The sequence below is a fragment of the Dendropsophus ebraccatus genome, chromosome 12 (assembly GCF_027789765.1).
Source record: "Dendropsophus ebraccatus isolate aDenEbr1 chromosome 12, aDenEbr1.pat, whole genome shotgun sequence".
Taxonomy (NCBI): Eukaryota; Metazoa; Chordata; class Amphibia; order Anura; family Hylidae; genus Dendropsophus; species Dendropsophus ebraccatus.
Window position 1 is genome coordinate 51,728,357 of NC_091465.1, and position 16,792 is coordinate 51,745,148.

Genomic DNA, 16,792 nt, shown 5'->3' on the forward strand with positions numbered 1-16,792 from the left:
GTGCTGTATTCGTATTAGAGCTCTACAGGCAGTGTGCTGTATTCTTATTAGAGCACTACAGGCAGTGTGCTGTATTCTTATTAGAACTCTACAGGCAGTGTGCTGTATTCTTATTAGAGCTCTACAGGCAGTGTGCTGTATTTTTATTAGAGCTCTACAGGCAGTGTGCTGTATTCTTATTAGAGCTCTATAGGTGTGTGGAAATAAAGACAATTCTGTTTATTCTATTGTTAAAGATGGCCCCCATATCCTGGACAATGCATAAAGGAGAGAGTCTTTGTATGAATATGTAATCCATGAGCTATGTAATACAACCCACTATGCAAATAAGGAACCTGTTAATGGCAAATAATAGCCTGGCATCTTATCTATATAACTGCCCTCTTTGTTCTGACTTCTTGCTCCTATATAACCTTCTGTAACGCTTATAATAAACGAATTCTACCTTGACATGGCGTCATAGTGGTTCTTCATATGCATATATATATATATATATATATATATATATATATAAAAGCATACCTAATTTGGAGCAGATAGACAACAGTCTTGTACGGATTGAGTACCATCCACAACAATTTGGCACCCCAGATGGGACCACGGGCAAAACGGACCTTGGTCAGCCGAAAATAACCACCATACCTTTCTAGACAGCGGCCGGGGAATGAGAGAGAGCGCTTCCAGAGAGTACGGTAAGAAAATTCTGTTATCTTACCCGAAATATTCCTAGCCCGCTGTCTGTTTGGATGTGGTCTGTCGGCTGGCAGTTGGTCGATACAAAAGCCTGTGGTCAAGAGTATGGTAAAACTCTTGTCTATCTGTGGTTATGTTATGTGTCTGAGAGAGTTGGAGTCAGGGCTGCGGAGAATTGGTCTGTGTAGAGTGATCACTAACAGACGGTAGTCAACCTCTTACTGAGTACGTCGGTGTAGATGTCTCAGGGTACAGGGGAGTTGACAGACGTGGATCTGAACCTTTTACTGAGTATGTCGGTGTAGGCTTCTCAGGGTACAGAGGAGGGGACACGTTCTGGAGGCAGGCGGGAACCGGTGGGTCTGTCTCCGCCGTTAGAGCAAGCGGTAAAGTTTGCTCCTGTTGTGTGGACTCTTTGTGTAGACTGGACAGACAAAGGTGATTCATAACTCTCTCAGGTTGTTTTGTTTTGTGTGTCTAACATGGAAAAGCGCATATCACTTGGACTGGGGGAGTACACAGCCTCCCAACTGGTGTCAGAGAGAGAGAAAAATAATAATAATAAATAACTTATTGATCAGTATAGGAAACTTTTCAATATTTGTAACTGGGAAATTTATAAGAGGAGTGTACCTAGAACACCTTTATATTATGAAGTGATTTTATTACTGTTTTCCAATCCTATTATATACAGGTGTATAGTGTTATACTTGCCTATGTTATTATATCCCTATAGGCCAAGTCTAAAATTGGGGAAAGAAGGGATCCTCAGTCTCCATAAGAAGTTTATGTGAAGCTGATGTGAAGCTAAGGAGGATAGTTAGCCTTGAGCATGTAAAGATGCTGTATAAGATCTAGAGCAGATCTTGAGGAGATTTGATATGAAGGCAGATACATGCCTTAGCCCCACCAACCTCTGGCTCTCTGATCAATACCTGGGAAACTCCTCACACTCCTGTGCACACTTATTTTGCCTTGTGGGTAGGTAACCAGACCTACATGTAACATGCAGGGCAAATGGGTCCTTGGAATTTCCGGGAATCTTAGGGGTTAATCTAAGTACTATCCATAGGGGGGAATCAAGGATTAGAGTTCTAAGAGGGGAGGGTGTGGACTAGACGGAGGAGAAATAAGAGCTAAAGGGTCAGACAGAAGGAAAACATTCAGGATAATGGGTGGGAAGCACAGGTCCAGCTGGGTGGACATGTGCCGGTGACCAACAAAATCTAAATAAGACAGAATATTGTAGTGTGTGTGGCAGACCCAAGCCACATCATTATGTTACATGTTGTCCCGATCATAAAACATGTACTTATTTATGTACGCCACTCTTTCATATACATCATAATTGGCCCCGGAGTAACTTTGTTGTCATAACTTACATAGTTCTATGTAACTTTATATAAAAAGTTTTCCTAGATATATTTATCCCAATATATTGTAAGCAGATTTTCTTTAAGTGTGTGTCACCAACGTATGACCATTTAGTCACAAGATTTATTTATTTTTTGATAGGTGCTCTGAATCCAGCATCTCTGTTACCTCTTGATGTAGATTCAAATGGGGGATAGAGGTGAATGGAAATGGGAGTAGCCGATTTTGATGTTCTTTAAAAAAAAATTTAAACACCGTAAAAACTTTTTAGCTTATTGTGAAAGATGAAAATGTAATTGAAAGCCCAAATATTAATGAAAGTTTAAAAGTTGTCTTTATAGATAATCCCTGATTTCAAAGATGGATGACACAAGACGCAAGGACATATGGTGACCGCCATGCAGCGTGGCGTTCCTCTGCAGAAACCGCTCCTGCCATAAGCTGGAGGTGAGGACAATCACTGAGACATGTAAGATGGTTGGAGGTAACTGTGCAGATGTCTATATGAAGCCCACTATTATGGGTTAATTGGCAAATGAGAGATTTGTTTGGTCCCTGGGCTTACCAATAAAAAAAAAAAAAACTGTTCAAAGAAGAGAAGCTGCCATAGAGCGGCTGACGCAACGTTCAGGTTCATACAGTCAACTCCAGAGACGGATGATGGACGAAGCTGGTGATGCTGTGGTTTCTGTGCTCTTCCCAAGGTAACCGTACAAAGCGTACAAGGGAATGGGGAGATGTTTCCAGTCTCTTCCTGAGGTAACAGTACATAGTGTACAGGTGGATGGGGAGATGTGGATCTGTTTGTTTTTAAGTCTTTTCCAGAGACAATCGCGGCAAGCTGTGAGACCAGCGGATGGAGAGGAGGTACAGGGTAAAGATGGCATTCAGACAGTAAGTAACTGTGCTGGCAGCCTTGTATCTCACTGTAAGTTATCTAACAAAACCAGCAAAAGGAAGCCATGTGTAATGTGATGTAGTATCCTCACATTGGGCGGCCCAGGGGACAACAAATATAGCAGAGAGGGTTGTGTACGGCTGTATTATCTACACCTGTCATAACCTACTGTAAGTAACACCGTAAAGTGCCTGTCTGCATAGTCTGTCATCTTCCTGCCTGTTTCAGGGACTGTAAGTGGACGTCATCCATCTGCCACAGGTGGTCCATATAAGTATGTCCTTGTCTGTACTGATGTCGTCCTTACAGGTTAGCTGAATGTCAACCACAGCTATGTGAGAGAACAAAGCCAAGAGGCAATGTCTGAGGTGATACTAGTGGCCTCATAGCAGGAAAAGAGGCCAGAAGTCCGAGCGGCTTTATCACTCAAAAGACAGGTTTAAGGATCCATAGCAATGCCGCTAACAGTGACAAAAAGGATCATGTGATATATGATTTCCATGAAAAGGCTTTGAAACCTTAGGTGATGTATAGATTACACCTTGTTTTTATATATATGGTGGTTATGTATAATATGTGATGATCTCAGTGACACAAGAGACAATTCAGTAAGATCCAAATACACCAGTATTAATTGAACTGTTAATGTCTGTTATTAGTGTAATATAGTATATAATTATTTACAAGAAGAGATGTGACCAGTCTGATCATAAAGATGTTTTTAGGTACAAAATAAAGTAAAAAAAAAAAAAGACTAAAAAGAAGTAAAAATTCAGAGAATCCCGTACTGAAGATTGTGAATTCACTGATTGGGTATTATAAAAGAATCTAATGGTTACATAGTAGGTCACATTGTAGAGATTTTGTTACATTTATCTGTTGTGATGTTTATGGTTTATGTGTCAATCAACTTTTTGTTTTCGCCATTAGATAAGATTTGCTTAACTTTTACTTTTTAGAAACTTTTTCAAGTTAGTTACTGTGTATTTCCCATACCCTCATGATGGCAAAGTGGAAGCAAGGAGATTTGCTCCACCTGTAGTCAGGATTAAGGACAGGAGCGATGAGACAATAAGGTTTGGTTAATTTGGTATCTGTCAGCTGATTGGACGGATATGCTGCCACTATGTAGATACAACTGGAATTTCTAAGTAATAATGACAGTAGGTAAAGTGAAGCAGATGAGAAGAATGGTGTAAAGCACCGGCGGCTTCTGATGAGGGTTATTGATTATTCTTTTCATAATTAAACTCTGTAATTTTACATATCATTGGAAGATGGTTTTCAGGAATAATACAGATATTAGTTTGGATATTAGCTTTTATTTGTTTGCTGTAACTAAGCTGTATATTGATGTATACTGTACAGACTTACACATTGTTTTTCTGTTAATAGGCATAAATATAGAAGATTGTGGGCAGTAAAAGACCATTTAGTCCATTTAGTCTGCCCTATTAATATTTCTTTTCAGTCATTGTAGAGTTACCTATTTTCTTGTGTTTCTGACCTTTCCCCCCAACTAACCTCAGCTTATGTCCCCTTGTTCTTGTAATAAGTCTTATTATTAACACCCTCTTCCTCTTCTTACTGGTTGTACCTCTAGCTACACAGCCCAACATAGCGTTCCCTACTGCCTGGCATCATTGGTGACTCATTTTAGGCTGTCAGAGATCACTGCCCCTAGACCCTTCTCTGCTGAAGTCTTTGCTAGAGCAGAACTGCTGATATGATACTAAGATAGAAAATGCCTTCTCACCAAGTGCATTATTTTACATTTGGGAACAATAAACTACAGTGCCCCTGGCTGTTTTGACCCACATGTTTATATTGATGCCATGGGGTACTCGATGACTTTAAGGCCAGGACCTGGTAAAAGGCAGATTTAAATCACTGACCCCTATCATAACGGTAAACAAGAATGTAGATTGGATAAACTGTGTATGGTACAATCAGCAGCAATTAATAAACTACACCTGGGAGGCATTGAAAGGTATAGTAACACAGCAAGGTCCCTTGCAGAGATGTCTGGCCCTTGACACTCCTGAAGAAAGAAGGTGTCTGTAAAACGATAGAAGACTTTTGTTCCATATACATTACTGGTAATATGGGACCAGATGGTGGTATGACCACGGTGCTTAAAAGGACTGACTGATATGTCAACAGAACTAAAAGGATATTTATGGACAGATGACCCTTGGGACACATACTTTGGTTGGATGAAGGGTGGGCAGAGAGCTTTGGTTCTAATTGGGGTTACCATCATATGTTTTTTTGACTTTTCCATGTTTTTATAGCATGTTTCATCATACCGTGTGCCAGGAGATTGTTTACAACATCGACCAAAGATCTCAGCCTGCAGAGGTTGGATGTCATCTAGAAGAAGATCTACACACCTCTGAGACAAGCTACAGTATAAAGTCCACATGATAACCCCCATGAGTGAAGAAAGATGAGGGTCAATGCATCTGACTTTCCTATGCACTAGTCCACTAGTTGGGGGGTCATTCACTAGGAATGAACCGTCAAGTAACTGGTGAAGAGGAATCGGTGCATTGGGACAGATGGGTGAGGTTCTTTTATAGGGACAGAATAGTCTTCATAGGGGGGACTGTTGTGGAAATAAAGACAATTCTGTTTATTCTATTGTTAAAGATGGCCCCCATATCCTGGACAATGCATAAAGGAGAGAGTCTTTGTATAAATATGTAATCCATGAGCTATGTAATACAACCCACTATGCAAATAAGGAACCTGTTAATGGCAAATAATAGCCTGGCAACTTATCTATACAACTGCCCTCTTTGTTCTGACTTCTTGCTCCTATATAACCTTCTATATAACGCTTATAATAAACGAGTTCTACCTTGACATGGCATCATAGTGGTTCTTCATACGCATATGCATATATAAATATATATATATATATATATATATATATATATATATAAAAGCATACCTAATTTGGAGCAAATAGACAACAGTCTGGTACGGATTGAGTACCATCCACAACACAGGCAGTGTGCTGTATTCTTATTAGAGCTCTACAGGCAGTGTGCTGTATTCTTATTAGAGCACTACAGGCAGTGTGCTTTATTATTATTAGAGCTCTACAGGCAGTGTGCTGTATTCTTATTAGAGCACTATATGGCAGTGTGCTGTATTATTATTAGAGCTCTACAGGCAGTGTGCTGTATTCTTATTAGAGCACTATATGGCAGTGTGCTGTATTATTATTAGAGCTCTACAGGCAGTGTGCTGTATTCTTATTACAGCTCTACAGGCAGTGTGCTGTATTCTTATTAGAGTTCTACAGGCAGTGTGCTGTATTCTTATTAGGGGTCTATAGGCAGTGTTCTGTATTCTTATTAGAGCACTATATGGCAGTGTGCTGTATTCTTATTAGAGCTGTACAGGCAGTGTGCTGTATTCTTATTAGAGCTCTACAGGCAGTGTGCTGTATTCTTATTAGAGTTCTACATGGCAGTGTGCTGTATTCTTATTAGAGCTCTATAGGCAGTGTTCTGTATTCTTATTAGAGCTGTACAGGCAGTGTGCTGTATTCTTATTAGAGCTCTACAGGCAGTGTGCTGTATTCTTATTAAAGCTCTACAGGCAGTGTGCTGTATTCTTATTAGAGCACTACATGGCAGTGTGCTGTATTCTTATTAGAGCTCTACAGGCAGTGTGCTGTATTCTTATTAGAGCACTACAGGCAGTGTGCTGTATTCTTATTAGAGCTCTATAAGCAGTGTGCTGTATTCTTATTAGGGGTCTACAGGCAGTGTGCTGTATTCTTATTAGAGCACTATATGGCAGTGTGCTGTATTCTTATTAGAGCACTATATGGCAGTGTGCTGTATTCTTATTAGGGCTCTACAGGCAGTGTGCTGTATTCTTATTAGAGCTCTACAGGCAGTGTGCTGTATTCTTATTAGAGCTGTACAGGCAGTGTGCTGTATTCTTATTAGAGCACTATATGGCAGTGTGCTGTATTCTTATTAGAGCACTATATGGCAGTGTGCTGTATTCTTATTAGGGCTCTACAGGCAGTGTGCTGTATTCTTATTAGAGCTCTACAGGCAGTGTGCTGTATTCTTATTAGAGCTCTACAGGCAGTGTGCTGTATTCTTATTAGAGCTCTACAGGCAGTATGCTGTATTCTTATTAGAGCTCTACAGGCAGTGTGCTGTATTCTTATTAGAGCACTATATGGCAGTGTGCTGTATTCTTATTAGAGCACTATATGGCAGTGTGCTGTATTCTTATTAAAGCACTATATGGCAGTGTGCTGTATTCTTATTAGAGCTCTACATGCAGTGTGCTGTATTCTTATTAGAGCACTATATGGCAGTGTGCTGTATTCTTATTAGAGCTCTACAGGTAGTGTGCTGTATTCTTATTAGAGCACTATATGGCAGTGTGCTGTATTCTTATTAGAGCACTATATGGCAGTGTGCTGTATTCTTATTAGAGCACTATATGGCAGTGTGCTGTATTCTTATTAGAGCACTATATGGCAGTGTGCTGTATTCTTATTAGAGCTCTACAGGTAGTGTGCTGTATTCTTATTAGAGCACTACATGGCAGTGTGCTGTATTCTTATTAGAGCACTATATGGCAGTGTGCTGTATTCTTATTAGGGCTCTACAGGCAGTGTGCTGTATTCTTATTAGAGCCCTACAGGCAGTGTGCTGTATTCTTATTAGAGCTCTATAGGCAGTGTGCTGTATTCTTATTAGAGCACTACATGGCAGTGTTCTGTATTCTTATTAGAGCTCTATAGGCAGTGTGCTGTATTCTTATTAGAGCACTACATGGCAGTGTGCTGTATTCTTATTAGAGCTCTATAGGCAGTGTGCTGTATTCTTATTAGAGCACTACATGGCAGTGTTCTGTATTCTTATTAGAACTCTACAGGCAGTGTGCTGTATTCTTATTAGGGGTCTATAGGCAGTGTGCTGTATTCTTATTAGAGCTGTACAGGCAGTGTGCTGTATTCTTATTAGGGGTCTATAGGCAGTGTGCTGTATTCTTATTAGAGCTCTACAGGCAGTGTGCTGTATTCTTATTAGAGTACTATATGGCAGTGTGCTGTATTCTTATTAGAGCTCTATATGGCAGTGTGCTGTATTCTTATTAGAGCTCTATAGGCAGTGTGCTGTATTCTTATTAGAGCTCTATAGGCAGTGTGCTGTATTCTTATTAGAGCTCTACAGGCAGTGTGCTGTATTCTTATTAGAGCTCTATAGGCAGTGTGCTGTATTCTTATTAGAGCACTATATGGCAGTGTTCTGTATTCTTATTAGAGCACTATATGGCAGTGTGCTGTATTCTTATTAGAGTTCTATAGGCAGTGTGCTGTATTCTTATTAGAGCACTATATGGCAGTGTGCTGTATTCTTATTAGAGCACTATATGGCAGTGTGCTGTATTCTTATTAGAGCTCTATAGGCAGTGTGCTGTATTCTTATTAGAGCTCTATAGGCAGTGTGCTGTATTCTTATTAGAGCACTATATGGCAGTGTTCTGTATTCTTATTAGAGCACTATATGGCAGTGTGCTGTATTCTTATTAGAGTTCTATAGGCAGTGTGCTGTATTCTTATTAGAGCACTATATGGCAGTGTGCTGTATTCTTATTAGAGCACTATATGGCAGTGTGCTGTATTCTTATTAGAGCACTACATGGCAGTAGTAATAATGCAGTATGTTACTATGTGTTCACATACGGTTCCTTTTAGCACTAATAATACACCAGTATGCTATTAGCACACTGTACGGCGTTATGTGTGATGTAATACACGATCATTCCTATAGACGAGGTAACAATGTCTTCCTGTTATGAGTGACTGAGGTGACGCAGACCAGACCACGTGATCGATCTTGGCACCACCCCTCCAGTGACTGGAGAACGCCGTTCCATTTTCCCGCCCACAGTTTACAGAAGCCCCGCCCATTCCCCGCCTTCTCCTGGCGAGTTTGGCGCATCGCACCGCCCAAAAAAGTTTCAAGGCGCCCCCTAAGCGTCTCAATTTTTACACAGCGCCACCAGCAGGCCGGTCGCAGTGAGGCACACCGGAACCCCCCTCCTCCCACCAGCGGTCCTTGTGAGCGGAAGCGGAAGAGTCAGCTCTTTCCGCTGCTGCCGTCCTTCCAGAGATTGCCTACCCCCCTGTGACAGCAGCGACAGCCGGGTCTGTGCGCTTGTCCCATCCCGTCTCCTGTACTCCCACACCTGGGAAAGGAGGACCGGCCCTCCGGCGCTGCGGCCGCCTGTACGTCCAGTATCCCGGGAGAGCCGCCACACGGTGAGTGTCTGCACACCCGGGCCTCACGCGTGCACCGCCACCTCTCTCATGTTCTAGCAGGCGGTTAACCCCTTCCGCCCCGTCCGCCTCTGCTGCGTATCGCCTAGCAACGCTGCGGCCTGAGACACGTTATTGCCCACAGTGCCCCGCGCCTGCGCCTGCATGTGTCACCGCATAGCCCCCCCCCCCCGTACTGCCAGGAGGAGCTGTCCGGGGGGCCGTGTGTCTGGGGGCAGACATGTTTCTCTACACTAACTGAAGTAAGACTATAATTCCCATCATGCCTGGACAGTGGTGGGAGTTGTAGTCTTGTGAGATTCACCATTATGGTTGGAGTGAGGTGGGTGGGTTGATGACTGTCATGTGACCTGTCAGTGGATTGACAGATAACTGTGTGTGGTGTCAGTGTCACCTATACCTATGATTAATTTTAAAATAAAAGTGAGAATCAGGTTTCACATATATTTTTTTCTTAAAGGGGGTTTTCCATTACTTCAGAAATCAGTGGAAGTCTGACCTCCAGCGTCCCTTACTGATCAGATTAAGGGGGTTTGTGTTTTGGCCTGTGCCGCATCCTTTTTGTTATTTAACAGGCGCAGTTGCGGTGTCTTGTATTGCGTCCACTTAAAGTGTCACTGTTGTTATAACTTTCAAAATCTAAAACAACAGTAGATGTGATATAAAGCAAGTTTGCAATATACAGTCATTATTTTATTTTGTTATCATGCTGTAAAACAAAGCTGAACTTACCAGAAATCCAGGTCCAGTGCTGGTTAAAAAAAATAGACTAAACAGCTCAATATGTCCATCAGTCACATGACTGCCTTCTCTCTGTGAGGGTTCAGATGGCCTGGCATACACAGGACTTCCTGTTTTCTGACTCTTTGAGAACAAAAAGTCAAAAAACAGGAAGTGCCGTGTTCTCCATGATAACTAAAAAAAAAATTATTTATTATTAATGTAAATTGCAAACTGGCTTTACATCACATCTACTTTTCGTTTAGATTTTGAAATTTATAACAACAGGTACACTTTAAATGGGGCAGAGCTGCTGAGGGCTGCAGTACCAGGCACAGCCACTGAAAATATAGGATGCTTTGCCTGATAAACCGTAAAGAGGTTGTGCCACACTCATTGAAGCACTGAGACCCCTTTAGTCAGTTGAGTGCTTAAGCCACACCAAACTGTATGGGGTCCTCTGACAAGGATGTTTGTATTTATCTGTCCCATCCTTTTGTTCTCAGAATGATAGGCCACCACAAGATGAGCTGTATGGCAATGGCTAAGTGCTCCCCTCTCAAGAATTCATGAAAGATTGGTCAATAGCTATTAGATGTGTGGCCATCTTGAAGGAGAAGTCTGGTGAAAATTTTTATTTAAGTACAGTGGTGCCTTGAATTACGAGCATAATTGGTTCCGGGACCGCGCTTGTAATCCAAATCCACTCTTAAACCAAAGCAAATTTTCCCATAAGAAATCATAGAAATGCAGACAATTGGTTCCACACCCCAAAAATACTGATTATTATTCTGAATAAAATGTAAAAATAATTAAGCAAACATTTAGAAACAGCAGAATATGTGATATTATAAGTTACTGTACAGTAATGGAGAGGATGGGAAACACAAGGGCTGACAGAGACTGCAGGGAGCATGAAGGAATGAGCAGGGCAGATGGGGGCACATACAAGCAGCACTCTCTGTCCGGGGAGAGAGGGGTTACTGCTATGCAGAGATTACCTCCACAGTCCTGTCCCCTGATGCAAGCCCCAGCCTGAAGTGGATCTGCTATGATTTGGAAGGTGAGGGAGACTTCCTGGGTCAGAGTACAGGGCTGTAGACCACCCTATGCAGACCATGCCCCTCCCCCACTCCCCCTCCCACCCAGTACAGGGAGCTCTTAAACCAAAGCAATGCTCTTAATCCAAGTCACAATTTTGAAAAACTGTGAGCTCTTAAACCATAACGCTTTTAAACCAAGATACTCTTAAACCAAGGTACCACTGTATTGTATTGCCCCCCAAAGGTTATACAAATCCCCAATATACACTTATTACGGGAAATGCTAATAAAGTGCATTTTTTCCCCGCACTTATTACTGCATCAAGGCTTCACTTCCTGGATAAAATGGTGATGTCACGACCCGACTCCCAGAGCTGTGCGGGCTGTGGCTGCTGGAGGGGATGATGGCAGGGGGACACTGAGCATCCCTCTGCCATCATCCTATCAAGCAGCCACAGCCCGCACAGCTCTGCGAGTCGGGTCGTGACATTACCATTTTATCCAGGAAGTGAAGCCTTTATAATATTTGAAACCAGTAGATTTAATAGAAGATTTTCGCTGGAGTACCCCTTTAACAGCTGGAAAGCCATAGGATGAATTGCTGATCTTTGGTGTCTTTAATAGCTGTAGGACAGTGCAGCTAGGTCAGTGTATTACACTCTTGGTGCCTTGACCAGATTGCAGGTTTAGTGACCTCCCAATGTAATGATTCCTATGAGGCTGTGAGCTCAGGTTATTGAACCTGTTGTGGCACAAGGACACTGCTGTATACATATGCAGAAGCTGCCAGTTATACTGCCATGTAATGTGGCTTACAGAAAGCACAATGTCCCAGGTCATCCTGATGGATGATATATTACGTGTGAGCACTGTGTCTGCGGTGCAGCCTTTCTAACTGTTTGCTGCGTAATTCTCGGCTGTACTCAGCAGTGTTAGGATTTGTTGCCCAGTTTCCTAATGTCACACAATAATTATCAGTTATACAATGGTAGAATCCCTCTTCACAATGGCCTAGGCCCGTGTGTACATAATCATTGACTGCAACAGACCAAAGGAAAAATCTGGCAAATAGGAGTGGTAAACTGCTGAGAAGATTACTCATCCATTACCAAGTGTGTAAACATTACTACTGAGGAACCCCAGTCCAGTGACACTTGTCATAGATCCTTCATAAAAGACATTCTGGTTGAAAATGTTATTACTCCTCTAGAAAACTGTACTGCCAGAAAGTGTGAGTTCTGGTGCTAGTTAGTCCTGTACAGTATGTGGGTGATCAACCATTAAAGCTGCCTGCCCAGATGAACAAGTAGATGATAAAAGGGGTATTCCCAACTCATACGGTTATCCCCTATCCACGGGTTTTGGGACAACAAGCTGATTGGTGGGGTCCCAATGATCACCCGTGCAGAGGGAAATTGTAAACCTGAATAAATGGAGCCCACAGTGCTTGCGCAGGCAGCGCCTTATTCTCTGTGGGGCTTCTAAACATTGCTGTACTGAGCCGGGCAGTGTTCAGAAGCCCCATAGAGATTAATAGAGCCCTGGCCGCACTGTGGCTCTTTACTCAATTCATTTCAGGAAACATTGCCCTTTCAGTTTTGTCCCTTTAATGATCATCCTGTAGGTAAGTGATCATTTTGTCCTATAGGAACACTCCTAGTGGGACCACACAGTTGTAGTCACTGAGATCAGGTGTTTTGTTATTATATTCACTAGCTATTACTTGGCTATTAGCTATTACTTGGTGACTGGACACCTGTATACTCTCCCACTATGCCATATTTCTGCTATTCAGTACTTTCCTGATTAAGAGAACGAACAATTCTGGTTGTAGCAGGTAATAGTTCACTGGTAATCCCCTTTTTACTGACACAATGGTGGGGAGTAGTAACTTCACTCCCCTCCTGGCATGCAGCACCTCTGATATCTGATGCATTGTTACCCGCTACAGTCAAAATAATTGTTTGCTCTATTTTTTATTTTTTTTTGTTAGTCACCCTCACCGATCAGAAGAAAGTGGGGAGCAGCATGCTTTACTTCCTTGCTGTTAGTAATCTCTGTCCAGGGGCACCATAGACTTATAATGGGGCTGACTGAATGGAGATCGCTGCGAGACGGAGAGTGAGATACTGTGCACTTCTCCCAGATTATTTTGAAAATTGACAAAAATTAATCAGTTGCTCCTAACAACCAATAAGATTCCACCTCTCATCTGCCAAATGCCTTTGAATAGGTGGCTGTCATGTTATATAGATGGCAATGAATAAAGATGATAATTTTTTAGGGCTGGGTGATAAATCAAATTAATTTGTTTAATTTGCCAAGAATTTGTAAATCGATTATTTATTTATTTTTTTTAAATCATGAACTATATTAAAAAAAAAAGTGTCCTCTGACCTGTTGGGGGGGGGGGGGGGCAGTGGCGCTCCAGGCAAGCTGCTTCTCTTGCAGGTAAGAGCGGGACTGCACACCCTCACCCACGTGATCGCTGCTGGCTGTGATTGCTGCCTACTTCTACTATTACTCCACCGCTCATCCAATATGCCTTTACTACTACACCCATCATAATTGGCCAAAAAAAGAGAGACAATTGAGAATCGAAAAACTAACTAAATTAAATTTTTTGGCCATATTGACCAGCCCTATATGGTTTATAAGCGGCTTTCTATATAATGAAATGGCCACCTTTGCCTGATATGGTCCCAAAGTGGGAACGTGGCCTAAAGCTGACCTGTTTAGCTTGGGATGCCTGTCCGTATTTGTGGTAGCTATGTTGTCTTGTGGGCTGCTTCTTCCCACTCAGTGAGCAGTAGCCCTGTGTGTTTACACCCACATTAGATCACTGTTACCCACAGGTTTTTTTATATCCAGAGTTGGTTTTACTTTTAAACAATAACTCATATCTGTGTGTGAGTTCCTAAATATTGTAAGTTGTAGGGTAAAAAAATGAAATCTGTTCATGAATAACTGTGGGAGAACAAAGTTTGTACAGTCACACACTATTTAAGGGAGTTCTCCAACTAGATGTATTTAAGTGATATCTGGTTAATACTGCAGCCTGAACCAGTATGTTGTTGTTGCCAAGCCCTATATGCCTTCCCTCCTGGCAGTGCCAACCCACCTTTGAGCTGAACAGCTGAGTCATGTGAGATTACGTACAGCCTTTTATATTGGGTTGTCAGGCAGCACTTCCCTGAAAAACAATCTGATATTACTGATGGTTTTAGCTCAAGTCGCTGCACTGAGGGCAAAAAAGCTGCACAGAGGTTTGGCCTTTTTCTGTCTCTTGCTGCCAGTTAGCGTTGTGGCAGGATTGTGTTGGTGAGCCCCAGACATTCAGTGACTTTGTTTGGAGCACTTTTACGTTAGGATGAGTCTTCTATCTGTGGCTGAAAAATATTCTTTTAGGGTGCCTTCACACCTACCGACTTGCAGCGTTAATAACGCTGCAAGTTGGCTAGGTCCTGGCAGAACGCTGCATTACATACACGCAGTGGTCTGAACGACCGCTGCGTGTATGTAAATTTGTCGGCTGCTTAACCCCTTCTGATGCCGCTCGCTCCTCTCTGTATACATTACCTGTCCTCGCTCCACGGGGTCCCGGCGTCCTGCTCTCCCGCCCGGCCTATCAGTGGCTGCGGCTGGGCAAAACACTGATTGGCCGGGGGTGAGAGCAGGACGCCGGGACCCTGTGCAGCGAGGAGAGGTAATGTATACAGAGCGGGAGGCGGACGGCCGGCATCAGAAGGGGTTAAGCGGCCGGCAGATTTACATACACGCAGCGGTCGTTTAGACCGCTGCCTGTATGTAATGACAGTGATCTGCCAGGACCTTACATCTGAAATGAGTTTCCTTTTACAAACACTGTACAGGTCACATGTAATATTTAAAGGCATATAGACAAGAATAGTGATGTCTCTGGAAAAAAAAAGTGTCCATGTTGTTGTAGCCTTGGATAACCCCTTTAAACCAGCATCAGTAATGGTCATACCTCCAGTATAAGTCGGTAAAGTTGAGGGATTTCTTACTTTTTTACCTGGTTAGTATCAAAACAACTTGGGTCACATTTTTGTAGCCATTTTCAGTTTTTATGGAGCCAAGTGCCCACAGCCACTAATCACAGCTCCTCTTTCCTTTCACTAGAGCTTATAGCGACTCTGTACCCACAATCTGCCCCCCCCCCCCCCCAAAACCACTTGTACCTTCGGATGGGTGCTTTTAATCCAAGATGCAGTTATTGTGCTAAAAAACAACTTTTAAACTGGCAGCCCCATGCCCTACGGGAGTGGTCTACATTGTGTATGCATTAGGCCGGCACAACCTCTCTGTCCCTCCTCCCCGCCCTCCTCATCATTAGGAATGCTCCAGGCAGATTGTCTCCATTTCATCAGCTGTGTGAATACTGAACATGGGCTGGATCGTTAAGACACCTGTGCAAATGTTCAGCATGGAGAGAATGTTCTAGTGGCATTCCTAATGATAAAGAGTTTGGGGAAGAGGGACGCAGGGGTGGTGCAAAGTTAGGGCACAGATACTCCCATTTGGCACGGGGCTCCCATTTTAAAAGTAGTTTTTTAGCACAATAACTGCATCAGCTGCCGAACGGACCCCAGGACAGATCTTGGATTAAAAGCAGCTACCCGAAGGTACAAGTGGTTTGGGGGGGTCAGATTGTGGGTACAGAGTCACTTTAAAGCTGAGCTGTGATTGGTTGCTGTGCTCAGTTTGCTCCAGTCTAAATTTTACACCCTTTGATAAATCTCCCCCTATGAGTTTAATATGTTTGGCTTTTTAAATATGTTTGTGAAAGTCGGTACAAAAAATGAAAGCATGTCTCACCAAGTAGCCTAGATACCTAGAAATCACAGCTGATGCCCAACATTTTTGGTTATTTTTTATTTATGTCTGACTTTTTAGTAACCTGGCCATAAGAAGGATCAGGAGTCTCCAGAGTATACAAGCTAGCACAGAGAGAGAGCAGTATTATGGTTGTAGTCAGCAGCGTCTAGTACAGAATACCAGTAGAAGCCTGGTCACTGTTTTCTCTCTCCTTGGTTGCTGTTATCCACTCTCTGCTCTTTGTTGTTTTGTTCAGTAAAATGCTGTATGCTAGTTTCAAACCTGAATTAGGTGTTCTATGATGGTGTCACTTGTGTAATTGCATTATGTAGGCCTCTGGGTTCACATGACCAAAGGTATGTTGTACTCAAACCACTTCTGTAAATGCTAGAATATCTTTTTCTCAGATTATGGACAAGAAGAGGGATATAGTATTGGCATTTGTAACTTTAGTGGGTCCATGCACGCTCAAAAACACTGTATTTTTCATGGATTTATGTGACCTCTACAGCCAATCACTGTTGTGAGTGATTATGTAATGGTGGGTTTACACAGACAGATTTATCTGACAGATTATTGAAGCTAAAGCCAGGAATGGATTTGAAAAGAGGAGTAATCTGAATCTTTCCTTTATGACCTGTTCTCTGTTTATAGTCTGTTCCTGGCTAAGGGCCCTATTACACAGTGATAATCGGCGGAATCAAGCCGATCCAGTGATTATCGCTTCATGTAATAGTGACAATGATAGTGATGCTCGTTAATTTAGTTTTGGACCTAAAATCGTAGGCCCCGACCACGCATTGCTACGTGAAATAGCGATGCCCGGCTCACGATTCTCCAAACACCTGACACCTTACCTCTCCCTGCTCCCTGTCTTTTCTCTTGTGCTCCACTGCCTGC

At 42.5% G+C, this 16,792-nt stretch overlaps 1 protein-coding gene across 3 annotated transcripts in view; it reads left to right on the top strand.

The window, feature by feature from the left end:
* Positions 1-8,993: 8,993 nt before the first annotated feature.
* Positions 8,994-16,792, top strand: part of PPP6R1 (protein phosphatase 6 regulatory subunit 1) — a 49,768-nt gene continuing 41,969 nt past the window's right edge. Inside the window, exon 1 of one of the 3 annotated variants that reach the window (XM_069948385.1) lies at positions 8,994-9,272. The gene's annotated coding sequence lies outside the window, so the exon portion shown is untranslated. Of the gene's footprint in view, positions 9,273-9,511; positions 9,533-16,792 lie in introns of those variants that run through there. The other 2 variants (XM_069948387.1, XM_069948386.1) reach the window with 2 other exon arrangements.